This window comes from Strix aluco, chromosome 10 (genome assembly GCF_031877795.1).
Source record: "Strix aluco isolate bStrAlu1 chromosome 10, bStrAlu1.hap1, whole genome shotgun sequence".
Taxonomy (NCBI): domain Eukaryota; kingdom Metazoa; phylum Chordata; class Aves; order Strigiformes; family Strigidae; genus Strix; species Strix aluco.
Window position 1 is genome coordinate 11,566,921 of NC_133940.1, and position 23,288 is coordinate 11,590,208.

General features: G+C 40.7%; 1 non-coding gene across 1 annotated transcript; it reads right to left on the reverse strand.

The window, feature by feature from the left end:
- Positions 1 to 7,264: 7,264 nt before the first annotated feature.
- Positions 7,265 to 7,337, reverse strand: TRNAK-CUU (transfer RNA lysine (anticodon CUU)). Its single transcript has one exon. It is a non-coding gene; the product is annotated as a tRNA-Lys (tRNA).
- Positions 7,338 to 23,288: the final 15,951 nt, after the last annotated feature.

Sequence of the window (23,288 nt, forward strand, 5' to 3'; positions counted from 1 at the left end):
AGAAAACAACTTCTTTTGAGTTCAGAAGGGTAGTGTAAACCTTCTTTGCCATTCACAGCAATAAATCAGGGGTCAGCTTCGGCCATGTTTGGTCTCCACACCTCCCAGTGACTGCAGGGCCACCGGCCGCCTCCCCGCCTGCATGGGAGGCTGGACCAGCACCTCAGTCAAAGCCATCCTGTTTGTCAAGTGTCTGAACCTGCCAGATTCATCCATCCCATGGGGTAGAAAGGCCAGCAAATGGAATAGTTTGATGAGAAAGAAGCTCATTTTAAAAACGGTGCAAAGAGTGGTCACATAACAGTCACTCCTGCCTTCCTAATAGACACATCAAATTTCACAGGAGGCAGAGGAAATTCCGCCCAACTCACCAAAGGGGTTGTTACATCTAAATATAAAGCTGATCAGTGAAGCCTGATCCTGCAAACACATATGCATGCTATTAACTTTAGATATGCAAGGTGTTGCAGCAATCTTAGTGAGGTAACTCATGCGTTAAATTAACCACATATATATTATGGAGATTAGAATACAGCAGCAATGTCTTTTCCTTGAGATTCACTTTTGAGGACTTCTGAAAAGTGTCAAGTTTTGAAATACCAAACAGCATGATAGGATTGAACATTAAGCAGAAAAAAACCCTCCAGTCTTCTCCCAAAGACCCTCTGCCCTCAAAGCAGGATTTACAGCTTTTCCTCTGAGTTCTACAGGAGCCCTCAACCTCTCTGCATATTACTTTAATTCCACCTCGCTAGAGCATATATTCTCAGATTTATCAACTTCACTGAATGTTCTTCTTTGTTGTATTTTAGTCCCTGATATTTCTATGTTTACAAGTTATATGACCAAAATAGGGAAATTTGGCCTAATGGTTATTCTGTATGAACTGGTTTATAAAATAAGTTCAATTTCATATTAAAAGTCCATTTGGACACGTTAGCCTTTATGCTGCTACACAACGAAGTAAGCATTTAACGTGGAATCCGTCAATAAGCATGCATTGAACACTTCTGCCTGACTATTACCTAATTCAATATCTAGTTCAACTACACTTAACTTGTATAATACTCCAACCAGGAGCATCACTTAACACTTAGATCTACTGCATTTAATTTTCACCCCCGGTCTGTTCATTCAATTTATCAAAACTTATACTGTAAAGCAGCTACAATCATCTGCCATTTAAACAATCTCTTTAATTTAGTACCACCTGAAATACTTACTGACTTACATGTTTTAAGCTAAATCAATAATTAAAATATTAAAGAGAATGATCCCAACAAAGAAAGCAAGAGGATTCTACTTTTCAGCAATCCCCCAAAGCGTACTCTCCATGCCCTTCTATTCTGGTTACTTATCAGTATTAAAAAAATCTTAAGCATCCACTCCATATTCAGACACATTATACAAAAATCTGTTGCATGAAACTCTGGTAAAAAGAAAATGCTTTATCAAAATGGAGAAATACTGAATCTTGCATTTTCTCTTCTTCCATTCACTTGTAAAGTAATCTTATTTGCTTAACATGGTTCACCTTTCAGAAATCCTTGCTTACTCATGCCCTTTAAGTTATAAAGTTCTGAGGTGTTTTTTTTGGGGAACCGTGAATTAGTATTCTCTGCTAACATACTGAAAATATTACACTTAACAGGACTCTAATTTTCAACCTTTCATGTAGGCTTTCGTTTTAAGAACAGTATCTAAATTCACGGTTTTCAGTCTCCTGGAGACTTTCGTATCAAATACGCATTAAAAAATCATAGCAGCATCAACAGTTTATTTTCTCCATCGCGTATGAAGCATATGCATCATCTATTCCTACACTTCACCTAATTTTCGTTTGCCTTAACATTTGCTTACTAGCACTTCTTCAAATATTTGACTTAATACTTTTCTACATTAGCAATGTTTCACAAAACATTAAAAAAACTAAAAAAACCTCCCAGCAGCTCCCCTCATGACCTGAGAGCATGATAAAAAGAACATTTATTAACACAACTGTCATTATTAAAATTTGTGATAGTCTCTTCAGTGTGACATATTCCTCTGTCTTACATAGGCTGGACCAGATTAGATGTAGCCCTGACCTGCATTCCTGCCTGGAAATAAGGGGAAGAACTGAGAACACCTGTAGCAATTTTTTCCAGGCTATCAGGGTACTCTTCCATCATCCAAAAAATTCTGCTGAAGGACTTCCGACACTTCCATTTTGCATTCATTTATGCCAGTTTTTAAGCACTTATCCAAGTATCAGCAATATCCTCCTCTCCTTCCTTGTGCTTAACCCTTGGTTTTATTTATAAAGATGGATTGTGTGCTTCCATCTTCATTTTACTAGGCTAAACAAGTAGGTCCTACTATATAACACACTTTAATTTCTTCTCATATGATAGATTCACTGTTCACTTAATCATCATAATTGCACTTCTTTCCATCTGTTCTCATTTAAATTCATTTTTCTTGAACAAGGATGACCAGATTGTACCTACTATTCTAAATAAGATTAATGCCTCTAGTGACTCTCATTCTTCACTATTTCTTTTAGAAATACTTCACATGATCTTAATGGACTGCATTTGCCTTTTTTTTTTTTTTTTTCTTCTCCACAGATACATGAGAACTGAATTACCAGAGTAATTCAGTACCATTTACAACTGAAAATCTCCCAACATTTTAATATCAAATTCTACTCATAAAAATTGTTACTTATGGATTCTGAACTCAGTATGAGATGTCCTTTGATATAATCATATATCAGTGTTACACACACTTTATAACATTTGACAAAACTTATCTCCTTTCAGAATTTATTTTACTTTTGAAAGCATGAAGTCTGAAATCCATCATGGAAGTAAGAGAAAAAGTGGCCTTCATAGCAGAATTTGGGATCATTCTGTCCCTTGCTCCCCAACTTTCATTAATTCTCTCACTTTTGTCCCAATATCCTGCAGCAATACTGTCAGAAGACTAAAGATAAGCAATAAGGCTGTTACTGCTACATGCACTCAGAGAAATTTAATCAAGTCAGAGACCAAGTCAAAGGTAGCTAAATATCCTTTTTTCTCACCTTTATTAGTAATTTTTTTCAAACTAATTAGTAACACAACCAGTACTATCAACTTCATAGTGAGAAGAACAAATGAAGAGCTGTCATCAGATAACGGTTGATATTTATCAATGAACAACTTATTTATTAGAAGTTTTGGGCAAAAATATTTGTTGAAAACCCAAGCCCAGATGTAAGGCCTTAAAATGGTGGAATTCTAAAAGAAAAATATACATACATTCACTCTGGTGAGCCAGGTACATTTTAGCAATGAAGTAAAACATTTGTTCCAAGCTCCTCTGAGTAAATTCAGTTTTTAAAGGAATCTTCAAAAGTGAATCCACATCATAAAAAAAGAATCATTCTCGCTATAGAATATTATACCCATATCCCAGCACTTTTAATTATTTGCCATGTTTATACTAAGAAAATATTAGAAGATCACAAATGCATTTCAGGTCCTATTGTATGAAACTGTTAGTCCATTATGTTTCACTCCCTCTGAAGAATTTCCTATTCAGCCTGAGATGTATCAAGAAAAAATGAAAATGATAGGGTTGTAAAAGAATACAAGTGTACTGTTGTGTAGTACCATTAACTTTCTCAACTTGGCTATTTCTGGAATGGAATAACAAAGCAATTAATATTATTTTTTCTCTCTTTTTACTGCAATGAAGAACATACTGAATACACATTACTAAAACCTACTGGATTGTTTCATATTATAAGAAAGCCTTATCACAAAATAATTAAGAGTATCTAATCAAAATATATCACTCAGAAATCATGCATAGCTTCTATCCTAGCAAAGTCTGGCTCACACCTCTAGGACTGCACGATCTCCTGGCTGTTCTGTAATTTACATAAACACAAAACACATAAAACTGTTCCAAGTACTTTTCCAAATACACATCTGAACACCTGACATCAGTAATCACGAAAGTAGAAAAGGCTAAAGTACGAGTCAGTGATATGTTCAATCAGGAAGAGAATTTTCATTCATTTGCATATAATTTTAACATCTAATGTTCTACAACAGAGTTCACCTTTTGATAGTGTAAAATCAATTCATTTTTTTTTGAAACCTGACAAGGAAATAACTCAAAGTAAACCTTTTTCTATAGCATTTTATTAAGAAATGCAGTTCTAGAATTCAAATATATGATATTGCTCCCCATCCCTCAATTTTCACGTTTGTTAATTTTGGCAGTTTTCCATATCCACACAGAAAAAACAAGTAGCCCTGAATTTCTAGGTTCCCTACGAGACATTAAAATTCAGCTAAAGACTGCAATAAAAGCTAATCTTATACCTTAGAATAACATCTTAAAGATATTGCCTTTTCTACCTCTATCCTGCTCCAACTTTCATATTACAGTTTTTTAAGTATAAAGAGAATAATTCAAGTTAGAATTCCCTAGCATCAAGTTTACATCCAGCTATTAGCCAAGAAAAGCACTTGCATAACACACTTATCAAGATTCAAAAGTACCTGTTTCTAAGTGTAAAAACCACAACTTTATGAGGCTTCTCAAGCTGAAATTTGCTTCACCCATATGAAGAATCAAGATCAGCTTCTGCTTCCTCTGCTGCTAACTGGAGGCAGCAAGATAGTTGAGGTATGAAAAACATGGAACTGCTTCTCCTGGAACACATATAGATAAATGTAAAGGAACCTCAGTTGACTTTGCTCAGGCACTTCTCATCACTTAATGTTGATTTGCCATCATTCAGCACAGCTGATCTCTTCAGGAAGTCAGCAGTGTCTCTTCCACAGAACACTGCTCCAAGTACAAAGTAATATTTGTGAGCTTGGGATTTACTTGTATCATGTAGTGACACTTTTTTTGTGAGAGTTTGTTGAATGCACAAGCAATAATGAATTTATATTGTTTGGGTAGGTGTGAAATAGTAAGAGGCAGGATCTCTGGTTTCAAACAAAATTTCTTCTATTTGACAAGACAGGAACATAATTTCTCTGAAAAATACCCCTAGTGTATGGAACCATTTTAGTTTAATGAATCCATCACACATCAATAGAATTAGCATACGCATATCATCCTGTATACAAATCACTATCAAGTGACACATTACAGACTTCTAAACACATTTTTTAACATAATTTTACAGTTTCAGATGCATGCATACATGCATGAGGTACAATCCAGAACTCTGCACACAACACTGCCCCCCTCCCAATTGCAACATAGATGCAGTGGGTATGAACTGCCTTTGGGGACTAACGTTATCTCTGACTTTTTCTTGGCTGATGAGTAGAATACGAGAGGGCAGAACTGAAGTGCCTCTGACCAAGCCTGTGCCCACTGGTAGCTGACAGCTCCAAGAGGACTCTTTCAGCCAGAAAGTAAAATCTATACCCCACCTACCCCACCCCAAGGTTGTCCCAAAACCCCGAAGAATAAAAACATGACAAAGTTGGGAGGCTTGATCCAATAAAGACCTAAGCAGAAATCTCTCAAAATCACAGAATCATAGAATACCAGGTTGGAAGGGACCTCAAGGATCATCTGGTCCAACCTTTCTTGGCAAAACCATGGTCTAGACAAGATGGCCCAGCACCTGTCCAGCTGAATCTTAAAAGTGTCCAATGCTGGGGAAAAGGCAGGAAAAGAACTGAAATGAAAACGAATGTATCAGATAACAGAAATAACCTGTCCCTTAGATTAATTATTGACTTTGTAGGGGGGTGTTTATTATTACTGATTTTAGTCTTTGATGCTGCAAAGATACCTAATTATAATAGCATCAAAAAATAGTAAAGAATGCATTATATTTCCCTTATCCTGCCTGGAGCAGAATGAGAATGCCTATTTTAAACTGTGCAGGAGCCCGTAAAGAAATTAGTGGTAAACTTATTTTTAGTAGCAGTATTAGCAGTCACTGGAATGAATAATCTGTTTTCCTCTGGTTTTAACAGTTAACTAAAATTCATAAGCGTTCTAAAAATCAAACCCACAGTTTATTCAATTAAACTGTACACATAAAAAATATCCATCAGCTGTCGACAGCATGAATTTAAATTGGAAGCAGAATAAATGCAGTATTTCAGATGCTGGCAGGCAGTTCTTCGTACACATGAGGGCAAGCAGCACACTAAAAAGTATTTCAATTTTAGCTACTAGATTTGAGTGAAACCCAAGTAGCTGAGGGAATCCGTTACACACGGATAGGCCCATTGCAATTCAGGAGAAGTCAGTGACACATGTACTCCTGAATCACTAGGAGAGTAACTTTGATGAGGACAGATATCAGATATTCAGTTTCTGTATAGAAAACTGAAATAACGTATTGCCCTGTCTTTTGATACAAGGAGACAAAAGCACACGACAAGTTTTTGGTTTAAAAGAAGAAAAAAAGAAAAGACAAAAAATCTTGTTTTGTTTCTATGAATATTTGCATCATATTAAAAAAAGGACATGAGAGCATGCCAAGTAAAAGTCTTGAAGTCAAACTCTGGAATGCAACTAGGAACTCTCACAAACTCAAAGGATATGGGTATGTTTTTATAAGATTATCATAATTAGGTCTATGAGCCACACATGTGAGGTCCTTCCATCAAGTTACTGTCCCTCTTCCCAGGCCCTGATATTTTGCATGGCAATCTGAAACAGTGCTCCACAAACTCTCTTTGCTTGACAGGTGTAACAGCAGAGCTGCTGTATCGGGTCTGGCTGAGCCAGAATTGGTTTTCCCCTGTAGCAGCCCTCATGGTGCTGTGTTTTATGCTGGGAGACATTTCCCCCCCCACAGTGGGACGGGGTGGGCAAGATCTTGGGAGGGGACACAACCAGGACAGCTGACCCGAACTGACCAAAGGCATATTCCATACCATATGACGTCTGCTCAGTATAAAGCTGGGAGAAAGGAGGAAGGGGGTGGGGTCACCCTTGGTCCTCCGAGGCAACCGCTACGCATATCAGAGCCCTGCTTCCTGAGAAGGCCCGACATCGCCTGTTAATGGGAAGTAGAGAATAAATCTGTTTTCTTTTTTTTGCTTCCGCGCGCGGACCTTTGCTTCGCTTTGCTTATATTAAAACTGCTGTTGTTTTACCCACAAGGGTTGTTTTGTTTTCCTATCTTATTTTCTTTCCCTTCTTTGCCCTATTGAGAAAAAAAGGGGAAGGGGGGGGAAGTGATAGAGCGACTTGGTGGGTACCTGGCATTTAGCCAAGGTCAAACCACCACAGTCTATTTTGGCGCCCAACGTGGGGCTCGAACCCACGACCCTGAGATTAAGAGTCTCATGCTCTACCGACTGAGCTAGCCGGGCGAGCGGATTGCTGCCTGGCTGCTTCGATGCTGGGATAATGGGGCTGATGCTCAGCAGCTGGAAGGTAAGGAAGCCCAACAGCTGGGTTCCCTTGCTAGAGATCGAGGAATTGAAAGGGGAATTGGAAAAGAAACAGGAATTTGCAGTCTGTGGAGACGGCTCCTTTCAAGTGTTAAAGCAAGATATCCTTTCAAGGAAGATCTTACGGATAACTCCCCAGGGAAGTGGGCTACTGCGGATGAAGGTGTCCAGTACCTGAGAGAACTAGCAGTGCTAGAAGTCATCTATAGTGATCCAAATAATGATGAAGCCCCTAAAAATCCAGAGGATGTCCTGTGCACACGGGCCATGTGGAGGAAGGTGATTAAAGGTGCACCATCCTCGTATTCTGCGGGCTTGGCTGCGATGTACTATCCAGAAATGGATATGGGAGAAGGACTAAGATGTACGCCAACTGTGGAGGCAGTCTCTTCCTGGCTTCAGAACTTTGAAGAGAGTCTTGGAACCTCCTCATCTCTACGGGCGAGTGCCTTAGATGTCAGGAGCACCCCAAGAAATCGGTTCTCTTCCACCCCAGTCAGAGGGAAAGGGAAACCTAGGCGCATGACACGTGGCGAAATTTGGTTCTTCCTGCGTGACCAGGGGGAGGACATGAGGAAGTGGGATGGTCAACCCACCTTCAAATTGGAAGCTCGTGTACATGAATTGCGAGGAAAGACCCCTGCCAAGAAGACAACATCCAAGAAGGTTGTTAATGTAGCTGGCGTGAAACCGCAAGAAAGTAATCAGCGATCTCCCAGATACAGGAAGAATGAGATCACCTCCCTTGGCCCTGATGAAGGAGTTTCCGGCCTGGCACAGCAAGGGTCAGACAGTGAATACTCTGACCAAGAACAGGAATAGAGGGCCCCTGCCTCCAGCCAGGAGGAGGAAAGGGATGATCGGGTGTATTGGACAGTGTGGATTCGATGGCCTGGCACATCAAATCCACAGAAGTACCAGGCTTTAATCGATACCGGGGCACAGTGTACATTAATGCCATCAAGTTATAGAGGGGCAGAACCTATCTGGATCTCAGGAGTGACAGGCGGATGTCAAGAACTGTCAGTACTGGAGGCCGAGGTTAGCTTGACCGGGGATAAGTGGGAAAAACATCCCATTGTAACTGGCCCAGAAGCCCCTTGTATCTTGGGCATTGACTACCTCAAGAGGGGGTATTTCAAAGACCCAAAAGGATACCGATGGGCTTTTGGTGTGGCCAGTGTGAACACAGAGAAGGTCAAACAGTTGTCTAATCTGCCTGGCCTCTCAGGAGATCCTTTTGTTGTAGGACTGTTGCGAGTTAAAGAACAACAGGTGCCAATTGCCATGAGGACCGTGCACCGACGGCAGTATCGCACGAACCGAGACTCTCTGGCTCCCATCCAAGAACTGATCCGTCAACTGGAGACCCAAGGTGTCATCAGTAAGACACATTCGCCTTTTAATAGCCCAATATGGCCAGTGCGAAAGTCTGATGGAGGGTGGAGGTTGACAGTAGACTATCGTGGCCTGAACGAAGTGACGCCACCACTGAGTGCTGCTGTACCAGATATGTTAGAGCTCCAGTATGAGCTAGAGTCAAAGGCAGCCAAGTGGTACGCCACAATCGACATCGCCAATGCATTCTTTTCAATTCCTTTGGCAGAAGAGTGCAGGCCACAGTTTGCTTTCACGTGGAGGGGTGTCCAATATACCTGGAATCGACTACCCCAGGGGTGGAAGCACAGCCCCACTATTTGTCATGGACTAATTCAAACTGCACTGGAAAAGGGTGATGCCCCTGAACATCTACAGTACATCGATGACATCATTGTGTGGGGCAACAAGGCAGAAGAAGTGTTCAAGAAAGGACAAAAAGTAATTGAGATTCTTCTGAGAGCTGGGTTTGCCATAAAGAAAAGCAAGGTCAAGGGACCAGCACAGGAGATTCAGTTCTTGGGAATAAAATGGCAAGATGGACGCCGCCATGTGCCTATGGAGGTTGTCAACAAGATAGCAGCTATGTCTCCACCGACCAACAAGAAGGAAACACAAGCTTTCTTAGGACTTGTGGGATTTTGGAGGATGCACATTCCAGGTTACAGTCAGCTGGTGAGCCCTCTCTATCAAGTAACCCGAAAGAAGAACAATTTTGAGTGGGGTCTTGAGCAACAACAAGCCTTTGAGCACGTCAAACAGGAGATAGCTCGGGCGGTAGCTCTTGGGCCTGTTCGGACAGGACCAGATGTGCAAAATGTACTTTACACATCAACTGGGGAGCATGGCCTCACATGGAGCCTCTGGCAGAAGGTAGCAGGTGAAACTCGGGGTCGACCATTAGGATTTTGGAGCCGGGGATATCGAGGATCAGAAGCCCACTACACTCCAACTGAAAAGGAGATACTAGCAGCATATGAGGGGATTCGAGCCGCTTCCGAAGTTGTTGGTACAGAAGCACAGCTCCTCTTGGCACCGCGATTGCCTGTACTACATTGGATGTTCAAAGGAAACATCCCTTCTACACACCATGCAACCAGTGCTACCTGGAGTAAATGGGTAGCGTTAATCACGCAACGAGCTCGACTGGGAAAACCCAACCGTCCAGGAATCCTGGAAGAGATCATGGACTGGCCAGAAGGTAGAGATTTTGGAGCACTGCCTGAGGAGGTGGCTCGTGCCCAAGAAGCACCACCATATAACGAATTACCAGAAGATGAAAGGCGGTATGCTTTGTTTACTGATGGATCCTGTCGTGTGGTAGGAAACCATCGAAAGTGGAAAGCTGCTGTGTGGAGCCCCACAAGACAAGTCGTTGAGGCCACTGAAGGAGAGGGCGAGTCAAGTCAGTTTGCAGAAGTAAAAGCGATCCAACTAGCCCTAAAGATTGCTGAACGAGAAAAGTGGCCAGTACTGTATCTCTACACTGACTCCTGGATGGTGGCTAATGCCCTGTGGGGGTGGCTACAGGAGTGGAAGAAGACCAATTGGCAGCGCAGAGGTAAACCCATCTGGGCTGCTGCACTGTGGCAGGACATCGCTGCCCGAGTGGAAAACGTGGCTCTAAAGGTACGTCATGTAGATGCCCACGTGCCCAAAAGCCGTGCCACCGAAGAACATCAAAACAATGAGCAAGTAGACAAGGCTGCTAAAATTGAAGTAGCTCAGCTGGACCTGGACTGGGAGCGCAAGGGTGAGCTATTTGTAGCTCGATGGGCCCATGAAACATCCGGGCATCTCGGGAGAGATGCAACGTACAGATGGGCTCGTGATCGAGGGGTGGACCTGACCATGGAGGCCATCTCACAGGTCACTCATGAATGCGAAACATGTGCTGCAATCAAGCGAGCCACACGAGTAAAGTCTCCCTGGAACAGAAGGCGATGGCTGAGTTTTCGATATGGTGAGGCCTGGCAAATTGACTATATTGGACCATTGCCACGAACACGCCAAGGCAAGCGCTACATACTCACTATGGTGGAAGCAACTACTGGTTGGCTTGAGACGTACCCTGTAAATCATGCCACTGCCCGAAATACCATCTTAGGTCTTGAAAGGCAAATTTTATGGCGACATGGTACTCCTGAAAGAATCGAATCAGACAATGGAACCCATTTTCGAAATAATCTCATAAACTCCTGGGCAAAGAAACATGGCATTGAGTGGGTGTATCACATCCCTTATTACCCACAAGCGTCTGGAAAGATTGAAAGATACAATGGACTGTTGAAGACTATGTTGAGAGCATTGGACAATGGGGGATGGAAACACTGGGATATAAATTTAGCAGAAGCCACTTGGCTAATTAACACCAGAGGATCTGTTAACCGTCCTGGTCCTGCCCAAACAAAACCCCTTCATACTGTGGGAGGAGATAAGGTCCCTGTAGTACACACAGGGAAATGGCTGGGGAAGGCAGTATGGATTGCTCCTCCCTTGGGAAAAGGCAAGCCCACTCGTGGGATTGTTTTTGCTCAGGGACCTGGATGTACTTGGTGGGTAATGCGGGAGAATGGGGCTACTCAGTGTGTGCCTCAAGGAGATTTAACCTTGGGGGGGAAATAATCTGTGAGCTGAGTTGTATGTTGCAGGAAGTGATGGAGGAAGTAGGAACGACGAAGAGTGAACCAGATACATGCGATGATGACCCAAACCTAGCCGGTGCTGGAGTCCAACAGTCAAACATACTGCTCCTGTCCTGAACATCCACCTTGACAGATGGCAGCCAAGTCACTGAACATCTAGAGGAGTGAAGAAAGCTTACGGAATGAATAAATGAGTGTTATGTGGGACCTGGGCATGACGTAAATGGTATGGAATAAGGGGTGGAGACTGTATCGGGTCTGGCTGAGCCAGAATTGGTTTTCCCCTGTAGCAGCCCTCATGGTGCTGTGTTTTATGCTGGGAGACATTTCCCCCCCCACAGTGGGACGGGGTGGGCAAGATCTTGGGAGGGGACACAACCAGGACAGCTGACCCGAACTGACCAAAGGCATATTCCATACCATATGACGTCTGCTCAGTATAAAGCTGGGAGAAAGGAGGAAGGGGGTGGGGTCACCCTTGGTCCTCCGAGGCAACCGCTACGCATATCAGAGCCCTGCTTCCTGAGAAGGCCCGACATCGCCTGTTAATGGGAAGTAGAGAATAAATCTGTTTTCTTTTTTTTGCTTCCGCGCGCGGACCTTTGCTTCGCTTTGCTTATATTAAAACTGCTGTTGTTTTACCCACAAGGGTTGTTTTGTTTTCCTATCTTATTTTCTTTCCCTTCTTTGCCCTATTGAGAAAAAAAGGGGAAGGGGGGGGAAGTGATAGAGCGACTTGGTGGGTACCTGGCATTTAGCCAAGGTCAAACCACCACAGCTGCGCAAACTTAAAATACACACGAGTAAGATCTAGTACTTGACAACTATTAGAAAACTATATATATTTCTGCTCTGTCACATATAATGAATGATCACTAAAAGTGAATGAAGGGTCTGTTGTGTTTTATTTTTTGACAGAGAAACAGAAACACGAACCTGACATGAAAGCACATTGTATATTTTCCAGTTGTCATAGCAGTCTGGCCAGCTTTCTTAAGTGTTTGTTAGTTAGCTACTGGTTAGCTAATAAAGTCACCTGCTGATTAAATCTGATTTAGATAAATTTCTTAAATATGTTTTAGATGATTAAGGAGCTGCCTGGATGACACACATGGATTTTGATTAGCGCAGTACTAGTAGCTGCCCACATTTTAGAAGTAGTATAAGGAGTATAAAGTATAGGCTATGTTTGAAGAAAGAACTATTTCTCTCACTTTTTTCTTTCAAACTGTCTGGAAAAGAAATCAGAGGGGAGGTCTGTGGCACATCACACACTTTTAATGCAAGTATTCGAGGATTTATTTTCACAGAAAACTGGTGATAGATTAGAAATGTAAGTAAATTGATATTTGTAAATTTAGTTTTTTAGTTTGTGGGTAATTAAACAAGATTTTTAATTTTTTAAAAAATGTTATTTTTTAATGAAAGTAAAGGTAATTTATTTCTCTGTGGCTGACATTTTCCCATGCTGTTGTAGTGAGGGGAAGCTGTATCTATCTCCCTAAAACACTTGGCATGTTTATACCAACATTAGTGATAATTCACCAGCAACTTTGTTCTTTCCTTCCATGTCTTCCTTACCATGATATGTTCTATGTTCTTTTAATAGTGGAACTAGAATATGCACTTAAACAAGTTGATTGTTAAAATTATGTTAGTTTTATTGCAGAATGTCTTTCACATGATAATGAAAGGGTTGATTATTTTTGGTTTTTATCCAAAGGTATTTAATATATGTAATCTCATAGTAGTCCTCAAGGTAACAAACTATTAACTCTATTTCATGGATGGCAAGCCAAAACACAGACGGGATAACACCAATTTGGTCCAGGTTTCCAGCATGGTAGGGACCTGATCTCAGTCTTGCAAAGTCCTAGCCTAATGCACCGACCACATTTTTGCCTTTTGGACACCAGAATAACAAAAAGGCACTAGAAAGAAAGTGAAACAAAATGTTTTATAAAGTTATTTCACCAAAAATACATTGTACTTTGAAGGAGGATGTGTTTTACTGCTTTTCTTATAAATGTGACACTTTTAAATTTTCTTCAGTTGTGGATATTATTTTTAAAAATGTATTATTATCAGTTGAAGAGTATGTCACTTTTTGTCACGCTGACTTCACCACAGAAAAGTCGCTAGAAAGCTCTAAGAAAGCTTCAAGATTATCTTCTTTAATTTTCTTGGCTAAAAGGACTTGAGCCCCTCTGTCAGCATGGCCTATTGAAGTACATGTGCTGAGTCACATGAAGAGCCGTCTTCCCTCCCTGCCCCTGCCTTGCAAGCACCTACTCTTGGTGCATCAAGCTTTCAGCACCATGGATTCATGGGTCTGAGAAGAGAAGAGTCACCAAACCAATGTTATGAAACACATGTAAGAACTGTCTTTTACTTTTGGATCAGCTCTTAGAAACACATGACCAGTTCAACAGAATGCTGCAACTGGTAGCAACAGCTGAGGCAGGGTACAGGCAACTGCTCAATGGCAACAGGAGCTGGGCAGCAGAAGGCAGCAGAAGTTGCCCACACCAGTGAAGAGGGAAGCTTCTGAGCCCTACGTTTCCTTTTCACATCTAGCAAATCTCTTCTGAGCACGTTCAGAAACTTTTCAAAGGCTGAGTATTTCACCAAGTACGGATGGATTTTCACAGAAATGGCAAAACATGTATTTCACACAAAAATTTCCCTCCTCCTGCCAAATTGCAAGCTTCTGCTTTGTAAAATGTAAATCAAAGTGGAGTCAGACCTTCCATTTTCAAAATCTCTTTGAATCTCCCTTGACAGTTTCCGACTCTTTAATGAAATAAAAATGAATCATCTGAGAACTCCTGACCTATACTGCAAGTTTGTTTTGGTTATTAACTGTTTTTAAGATAACTGGGTTTTGTTTTCCTCATGCAGCCAGTCTGTCAAAATTAAGTCACCATTTTTCCAGTTGTATTAATGCAAATATTTCTTGGAGAAAAACATTTAGAAACAGGGAAAAAGTAACCTTCCTACAGCTTTTGTGACAGGCTGCTTTTACAATACATCTCTGAGCAAATTAAAAGTCAAATCTTTAAGAAAAAAAACCCTTCATTTACAAAAAGATACATTAATGAAAGCACAGACACTCTAAGAAAATAAAATCAAGTACACATTCATTATGGGTAAAGAAAATCTGCCCGTACATACATTGAGAACTTAATTCAGAAGGCAAGAAAAAGGGACAGGATGCAAAGTCTCTTTGCCTTTGAATTTGGCATTAATGGGATTGCAACAGAAAAGGGATGTAGGGAAAAAAACATTTAAAATATATTAACAAGTGGAAGTATACAATAGATATAAGATATAGAATAGACAGATACTGAAACATTTACTGAGATGTTCACTCAAGGGACAGAATTTTTTATTTGGGATAGAAAATAGCAAAATAATTTTCTGTGGTGTTATTTCGTACCAGTTTAACTCACACTAATTAAAACACTACGAAAAGGGAACAGTTAATTCAACAAAACAATGCTGTTTCTCTCTGCTTCACATTATATCAGAATGCTCTCTTTGGCTGTAGGAAAAATATTGAAGAGTCCAACTTTCTTCACGGTTTGGGAATATGATCAATCAATAAACAAGTATTCTTCTATCACTCTATGCTTTTCAAAGTACCGAACAACATTAATATTTAATGTATGAAAGAGATAAATACTGTTAGGGATCCAAGATGGGCAGAGGTTATGTTATTTTCTAAAGACCACATAGTAATTTAGAGGCAAATCTAAGCTGGAAATTTGTATAATCTTGTGTCCTTAGTTTAGTTTTTTTTTTGGAGGGGTGTGGGGTTTTTTTTTTATTATTATATGTATATTTTAAATTAAGTTTTATATTTTAGTTCTTTAGTTCTAATTTTCCCTTGGCCTTTGATGTAAATCTACTGTAGAGGTATTTGTAAAGAAATTTTCTACTAGACACCAGCCTGAGAACTGCTGAATATTACTTCTTCTGTCATGTATCATCCTTCAGCATAAACCCCAATCTCCCTGCTCTTCTTTCTTTCTTTCCTTCCCTCCTCCTCTCTTCCATTTCAAAAATAGGAATGACAATTGAAAATACTTTATGTTCCTTTCCCCCTTCTTTTCATACAAACATATTTACACTGTCACTATCCTTCTACACTGCATTTTCTTCCATAACGATCACAATTTCATTCTTTTATCCTGCTATAGTTAAGTACTTTTGAGGCTCATCTAGCTCCTATTAAAGTTAATGGATGCCTTGCCATTAACTTTGATGGAGGAAAGATTAGCCTCTAACCTCTCTACCCTATTTAGTTCTTTCAGGAGAGAATTCAACTCTTAACTCATTCCTTATTTATACAGCTACTACATACATATGGTATATTCCCTCCATTTCATTTCCAAGTGCTCTTCTAGTTTCTTTCTCCATATCAGAAATCTATTTTTACTTATTTTTTTTTTATATTTCAAAATGTGTATGTGAAAACACGTAAACATGTTCACGCCACAGTTGTTTGTTTCTCTGTGGTCACATATGGACATAGAGAAACTTCTCTGCTAATGCCAGACAGCTCTATTAACTTCCAGGGAATTGTACAGGTACAACCAAGGGCAAAATTCTAGACTTTAACAGAGCTGAAAGCCACAGTAGAGTATTTTATGGCAAATACAGCGTAGTAACAGATAACATTATAGTACGGCTTTCCTATCTCTTATTGTATGTATCCATAACAATTAATATCACAGCTGTCAGATAAAATTGGCCTGGATAAATCATTTTCCCCAATCAATAAACACAGTGGCACGTTCATGCTGCTTCACTCTGTCAGTATATCTTACACACACAAACTTATTTCACCAGGTACTTTAGGGACAGTCTTAGGAATGTGCCAAAGACATCAGGGCTCATCTCGCTGATGAGTAGCACTGACTACAGTAGGCTGAATTCACATAAGTAAAGTCACTGAGTGTGTGTTTGGAAGATGTGGCACTAAAGGTGCTTTCAACATACTAGTGGAGTAAAACAAAACTAAAAACATTAAAACAATAGATTACAGTAGACTCAGTCATGTACGTACATACATTTTTGCAGATGTAGGGTTTATTGTTTCCAGGTGTAGAGGAGCAATGCTGACCACTGAGCAGAACTGGACACAATTAAATAATATTAAGAATATTTTAAAAATGTACCAAATGGGATGTTTAAGTGTAAGAGTTCTTTTCTTAATGCACTACTGGGATTTCAGAGGATTTACACAATAGTTATTTACTATACTGAGTGTATAATGTGTGATGCAGTATTGACTCTAGTGGTAGCAGTAGAATTTCTAACTGAACACTCAGGTTTCTTATTGCTTTTATCCTTAAATAGCATTTAAGTATCCATAGTTATTCAACAAATTAAAATTAATTTTTCTTCACTTTAAGAAAACAATAACAATCAGGAAATTTTTTCCCACATAACCACAAGGACTATATTTTGTTTATGTGAGCAGAATTGAAGTTAAAGTATTTACAATGTGCTATTGCTTCTGTTCCCTTTTCCCTTTTATCTACTGGCATGCCTACATCACAGAACCTGTTATGAAGATGTGTGAGTTAGCTTGGCCTAAAGCTGTCCATGTTTCCAGATCAATGTACATTTTTGGGGTCTAAAAATGCATAGCCACTTAGTTCAGGAGCCCCGCCACACTAATCCCAATTCCAGAGCTGCCTGAGATGTTGACAGGTCAGGCATTTTTGCATGATCATCACTGAATCACAGAATGGTTTGGGTTGGAAGGGACCTTAAAGATCACCTAGTTCCAACCCCCCTGCCATGGGCTCAAAGCCCCATCCAACCTGACCTTGAATGCTGCCAGGGAGGGGGCAGCCACAGCTTCTCTGGGCAACCTGTGCCAGGGCCTCACCACTCTCACAGGAAAGAATTTCTTCCTTTTATCTAACCTAAATCTACCCTCTGTCAGTTTAAAGCTGTCACCCCTTGTCATATTGCTACATTTGCTGATCAACAGTCCTCCCCATCTTTCCTGTAGCCCCTTTAAGCACTGGGAGGCCACTTTAAGGTCTCCCCAGAGCCTTCTCTTCTCCAGGCTGAACAACCCCAACTCTCTCAGCCTGTCCTCACAGGGGAGGTGCTCCAGCCCCTGATCATCTTCGTGGCCTCCTCTGGACTCGCTCGAGCAGGTCCATGTTCTTCTGATGTTGGGGGCCCCAGAGCTGGACACAGCACTGCAGGTGGGGTCTCACGAGAGCAGAGTAGAGGGGGAGAATGCTCTCCCTCGACCTGCTGGCCACACTCTCTTGATGCAGCCCAGGACACCGTTGGCTTTCTGGGCTGTGAGCGCACATTGCTGGCTCACAGTCAGTTTTCCATCCACCAATACCCCCAAGTCCTTCTCCACAGGTCTTCTCTCAATCCACTCCTCACCCAGCCTGGGTTTGTGCTTGGGATTGCCCCAACCCGTGTGCAGGACCTTGCCCTTGGCCTTGTTGAACTTCATGAGATTTGCACGGTCCCACCTCTCCAGCCTGTCCAGGTCCCTCTGGATGGCACATCCCTTCCCTCCAGCGTGTGACCGCACCACACAGCTCGGTGTCATCGATGAACTTGCTGAGGGTGCCTCAATACCATTGCCCATGTTGCCAACAAAGGTGTTAAGCAGAGCCGGTCATAACACCGACCCCTGAGGAACGTCACTCATCACTGCTCTCCACTTGGACATTGAGCTGTTGACAGCAACTCTTTGAGTGCAACCATCCAGCCAATTCCTTATCCACTGAGTGGCTGATGTGTCAAATCTGTGTCTCCAATTTAGAGACAAGGATGTCGTGCAGGACAGTGTCAAAGCTTTGTACAGGTCCAGGTAGATGACGTCAGTTGCTCTTCCCTTATCCACCAGCGTTGTAACTCCATTGTGGGCCACCAAATTTTTCAGGCAAGATGTTTTGCTGATGATATGTATGATGTGTCTGTGTCATTCATAACACAAGAAAATTCTGGAAGCTAAAATTGAGGCTCATATCCACTGTTCTTGAAAATAAAAGTCCACATGGAGATTATCAATAAATACCCAAGACAGAGTGAGCTACTGGGTGAGCTGGCTGGTGAATGAAATGCGAGTTGAGGAGGGAGGAAGATGGGCCTGACATTACCTCCTTGATCAGCTAGTACTTTTAGAAATATACAGCTGAAGAAACCAAGACACCAAAATTTGAGCATCGTAACTAACCCCAAGTAATCCACTATGAAAAGTAGTTAGACCTCTATAATACCGCTTAAAGTGTCTCTCTGCAGTTGGAAGTCTTCCCCTTCGGTCTTCAACTAGATATAATTTTCTTGGAAAATTAGTAGCTGTAGAATCATCCATCTCTTTCTGTTGAACAGCTCTATTTATAATTACAAACTCGTGGCCTTTTCTGGATGAAATATTCATGTAAACTCAACTGCCAAGCTGCACTTATGGCACTTATGGCACTTATGGCATAGTAAACTGCAAAACATTATCATATTAAAAGCAATTCAGCAACATGCTTCATGCCAACTTAATAAAAATGTCATTTTAAATATTGTTTAGGAGCACTAGTCTATTTTACAAAGCAGGATCCCAAAATGTGTTCAGGAGCCAATATACCTTGAGAAAATGAAATCAAAGTAAGAGGCAAAGGGTTGAACCTGGGTAAATAATTTTCAGGTACTGGCAAAGTGTTTTATTTAGTGAAAAGCATCTATTTTTTCCAATGGTTTCCTAAGACCTACTATAGATATTCTACACTTTTGTATGTTAGGCAAACTTGTAACTAGTTGTTAGACATATGAAGTAAATAAAGATAACTGAAGGTTATTTAGATGGCACTTGAAATGAAACACAGTAATATTTACAAATTTATATGCATATATACCAACTTCAAAGATTTGGAAAGACTGTAGAAATCTTTGAGATCTGGTGATTACTCAAACTGAAAAGATTGACTATTTTTAATAAAAGAGGTAATATGTAAAACCAAAGAAGTATGTATGTAACAATAAAGATCTTTTGCACGGTGCAAAGGGATTCAAAGATTTATAGGGTCACATATCAAGCTTCATTAATGCAATGTTCAGAAGTAGCATATTATATTTATTCCTATTCTGAGAGTACTAATTGTTAATAGCAATAACCTGAAATCAGAAATTCTGAAAATGAAGATTAAACTGTAAGACTGGATAGTGGAAAAAACGTCTCTAACTCAGAAATTACTTTTCAAGTAATAAGGAGTTATCCTGTTGTTATGAAAAATAGGGCAAATTCGAATGAAAACAGAATGATTTTTCCTTCCACCAAAATAAAAAAAATAATTAAAAAATTATCCAGACTAAATGAAATATTTCTCACTCTTTTAACAAAAGCAAAAACTGTTCAAATGAATGTAAATCACAATTTACAACATGATAGTAAATCAGCCCTGGGACTTACTTTACTTAGTAGCTAGTGCATAGGGTCCCCAGTCTCTGCTTTATTAAATAAATATTTTTTACAACACAGAACAGTACAAACAGTAGAGACTGATATGAATCACTCCACGTATTCTCAAGGAATAGTCTATATTCAGAATCTCCTATGAGATCTCCTATCAGATTTGCTGCTGAAAACTTGAATATCAGAAAAATGAACTAAATCTACCTTTCACCTCCAAGCTAAGTACACCCTTAGCTGTTCTGCAAACTACCTGGGGTTCTGCAAAAACCTGCTGGTTTTGTCAATACTCACCCTGTTCACACCACACAGCCCACCTTAATAATCTTTTCAACCACAGACACTGTGCTATTTTTTTTTTGCCTTTCTTTGCCATCCTCACTCAATGTGTCCTCACAATCAAATTTTGCTTTTTTTTTTTTTTACTGTAACACAAGTGACATGCTTAGAGCTTGCACAGATTTATGCTGATACTAACAAAACTGAAGATAATCTTTGTCTATCTTGATAAATTGTTCTCTCCCATAAAAAGAAAAATCTACAGGAGAGTTGAAGAAAAAGGAAAAGAATCAAAAAAATCCTTTTTCCTCAATTATCCCATATCCTTCCAATGGGGATATGAATGAAGTTGTGTCTAGGGGGGAATAAACCAAGAAAGTAAATGAAACTAAGAAATTACTGACTAGGTCCAAGAAGCTTAGTATAGGAAGATGCTCTCCTCATAGACTCCAGCAGTTCTGTACTAATTTTTAAAATAATTTTCTTTCAAAGCCAGCGAGAGCTCTATTCCCTGCTTATTTGTTAGCAGAGCAATTATTTGTCCACAGGGAAGCCTTTCCTGCTCAGGGTGGTGAGGACGGCTTGCAATGTGTCCTAACATATATTTGACAATATTCTGATGTTATTTTTATAATTGCTATGTTCCAACATGTTTTATCTGTAGGAATTTTATTTTAAAATGTTTCAGTTATTCAGTTCCAGTGGATAATTTCTGGATGGGAAGCATTTCAGATGGATGATAGAAACTCTTAATTTTTAATAGCACACCTTCCTAATTTATGACAAATAACTCAACTTTCTCTTTTTTTCTCCCTAAGAAAAAGATACTAATTGCTGAAATGAGGCTTTACTACTGATATTTTACTGTATAACAAAATAATATTTTCTACATGAATATTTTGTCTATAAAACTCTTTCTAGTTTAATTACTTCAAATTAGTTACTACCATTGCAGCACTCAGTAACGCACAACAGCTTTCTCTGCAGCAATCTCTGAAATTGCCGTATAGATGTTACTTGACAGCAGAAAAAGTTTACTACAATTATAAAGTAACTCCAAGGATTTCAGTATATTGCAGAGTGCTGTAGAACTTCTTTGAGACAAATACAGTGCAAAATGTATACAGTTCTGTGGTACTGGCTGAATGCCTTTTCAGATACTCCAACAATATTGCAGTACTTAATCAGTAGAGAGAGATTGTATTGGCCATAAAATCCAAAGAGCATGGTCTTCTAACTAGAGCACGATATGTTTATTACCAGAAAAGAAAAATATATTTAGTCTTGGTACTCCACATTATGGAGAGAAAGAATGATTTGCAATTACCTTTAGATGTTTGAACCATTTCATTTTAACTCTGGAATATACTAACTAGGTAACAGAATCAGTGTATATAAGGAGCGGGGGGCATAAGCAGGCTAGGTTAATGCATACTGTAAAGTATTTATATACATATATGTGTGTTTGTCAGTAATAATCTACAAAATTTGCTTACAATTATGTTTCCACATAGATTCAAATTTTTCAAAATAATTTTCACACTAAACTCACAACAGCATTCCATTAAATGCCTATAAAAATCTCAATCCAGATAACTGTGATTAAACTATGGATTAGATTACATGCAAAGTATTGGATTTGCATGACAAGGTTTTGGTAGTGGGGGACTACAGGGGTGGTCTCTGTGAGAAGCTGCCAGAAACTTCCCCCGTGTCCGACAGAGCCAATGCCAGCCGGCTCCAAGATGGACCCGCCGTTGGCCAAGGCCAAGCCCATCAGTGATGGTGGTACCAGCTCTGGGATAACAGATTTAAGAAGGGGGGGAAAACCCCCTGTGCAACAGCAGCCAGGAGAATGGAGTGAGAAAATGTGAGAGAAACAACCCTGCAGACTCCAAGTGAGTGAAGGAGGAGGAGGAGGTGCTCCAGGCACCAGAGCAGAGGTTCCCCTGCAGCCCGTGGTGCAGCCCGTGGTGAGGCAGCTGTGCCCTGCACCCAGGGAGCTCCACGGGGGAGCAGACACCCACCTGCAGCCCGGGGGGGACCCCACACGGGAGCAGGGGGATGTGCCTGAAGGGGGCTGTGACCCCGTGGAGAGCCCACACTGGAGCAGGCTCCTGGCAGGAGCTGTGGCCCCATGGAGAGAGGAGCCCACAGTGGAGCAGGTTTGCTGGCAGCACTTGTGACCCCGTGGGGGACCCACGCTGGAGCAGCCTGTGCCTGAAGGGCTGCAGCCTGTGGGAGGGACCCACGCTGGGGCAGTTCGTGAAGAGCTGTAGCCTGTGTGCGGGAAGGACTCATGTTGGAGAAGTTCACAAAGGGCTGTCTCCTGTGGGAGGGACCCCACACTGGAACAGGGGAAGAGTGTGAGGAGTCCTCCTGCTGAAGAGGAAGGAGTGCCAGGAACAACATGTGATGAACACACAACCGCCATTGCCCATCCCCCTGCACTGCTAGGCAGGAGGAGGTACAGAAAACTGGGAGTAAAGTCAAGCCTCAGAAGAAGGGAGGGGTGGGGAGAAGGTGTTCTTAAGATTTGGGTTGTTTTCTCATTATCCTACTCTGATTTGATTGGTAAGAAATTAATTTTTCCCTGAGTCTGTTTTGCCCATGACAGTAATTGATGAGTGATCTCTCCCTGTCCTTATCTTAACCAACGAGCCTTCAGTTATATTTTCTCTCCCCTGTCCAGCTGAGGCAGGGAGTGATACAGTGACTTTGGTGGGCACCTGGTGACTGGCTAGGGTCAACCTACCACACAAAGTAACAAAAGATTGAGATATCTAATTGAAATTTACCAATAATTTTTTTAAGCAGGTTGTCTAACGTATTCACTGCATAAATTTGAATGCAGAAGTGCAATAGCAATAGCATTTTTTTTAGGCCAAGATCAGAGTGTCCAATATTGAACTCAGAAGTAGATTACTTTAGTGCCCGTCCTTATTATAATATATACCACTCTCATGGTATACCATTATCCTCTCCACATCCTTTACTCTGGTTGCTCAGTAGAGGAGCGGGTTCTGCTGTGAATGACTGCTTACAATACTAATAGTCAGCATCAGCAGGTGTTACATCAGGCTGCTCTGCTTCAATCCAGAGTTTTATAAAAAAATTATG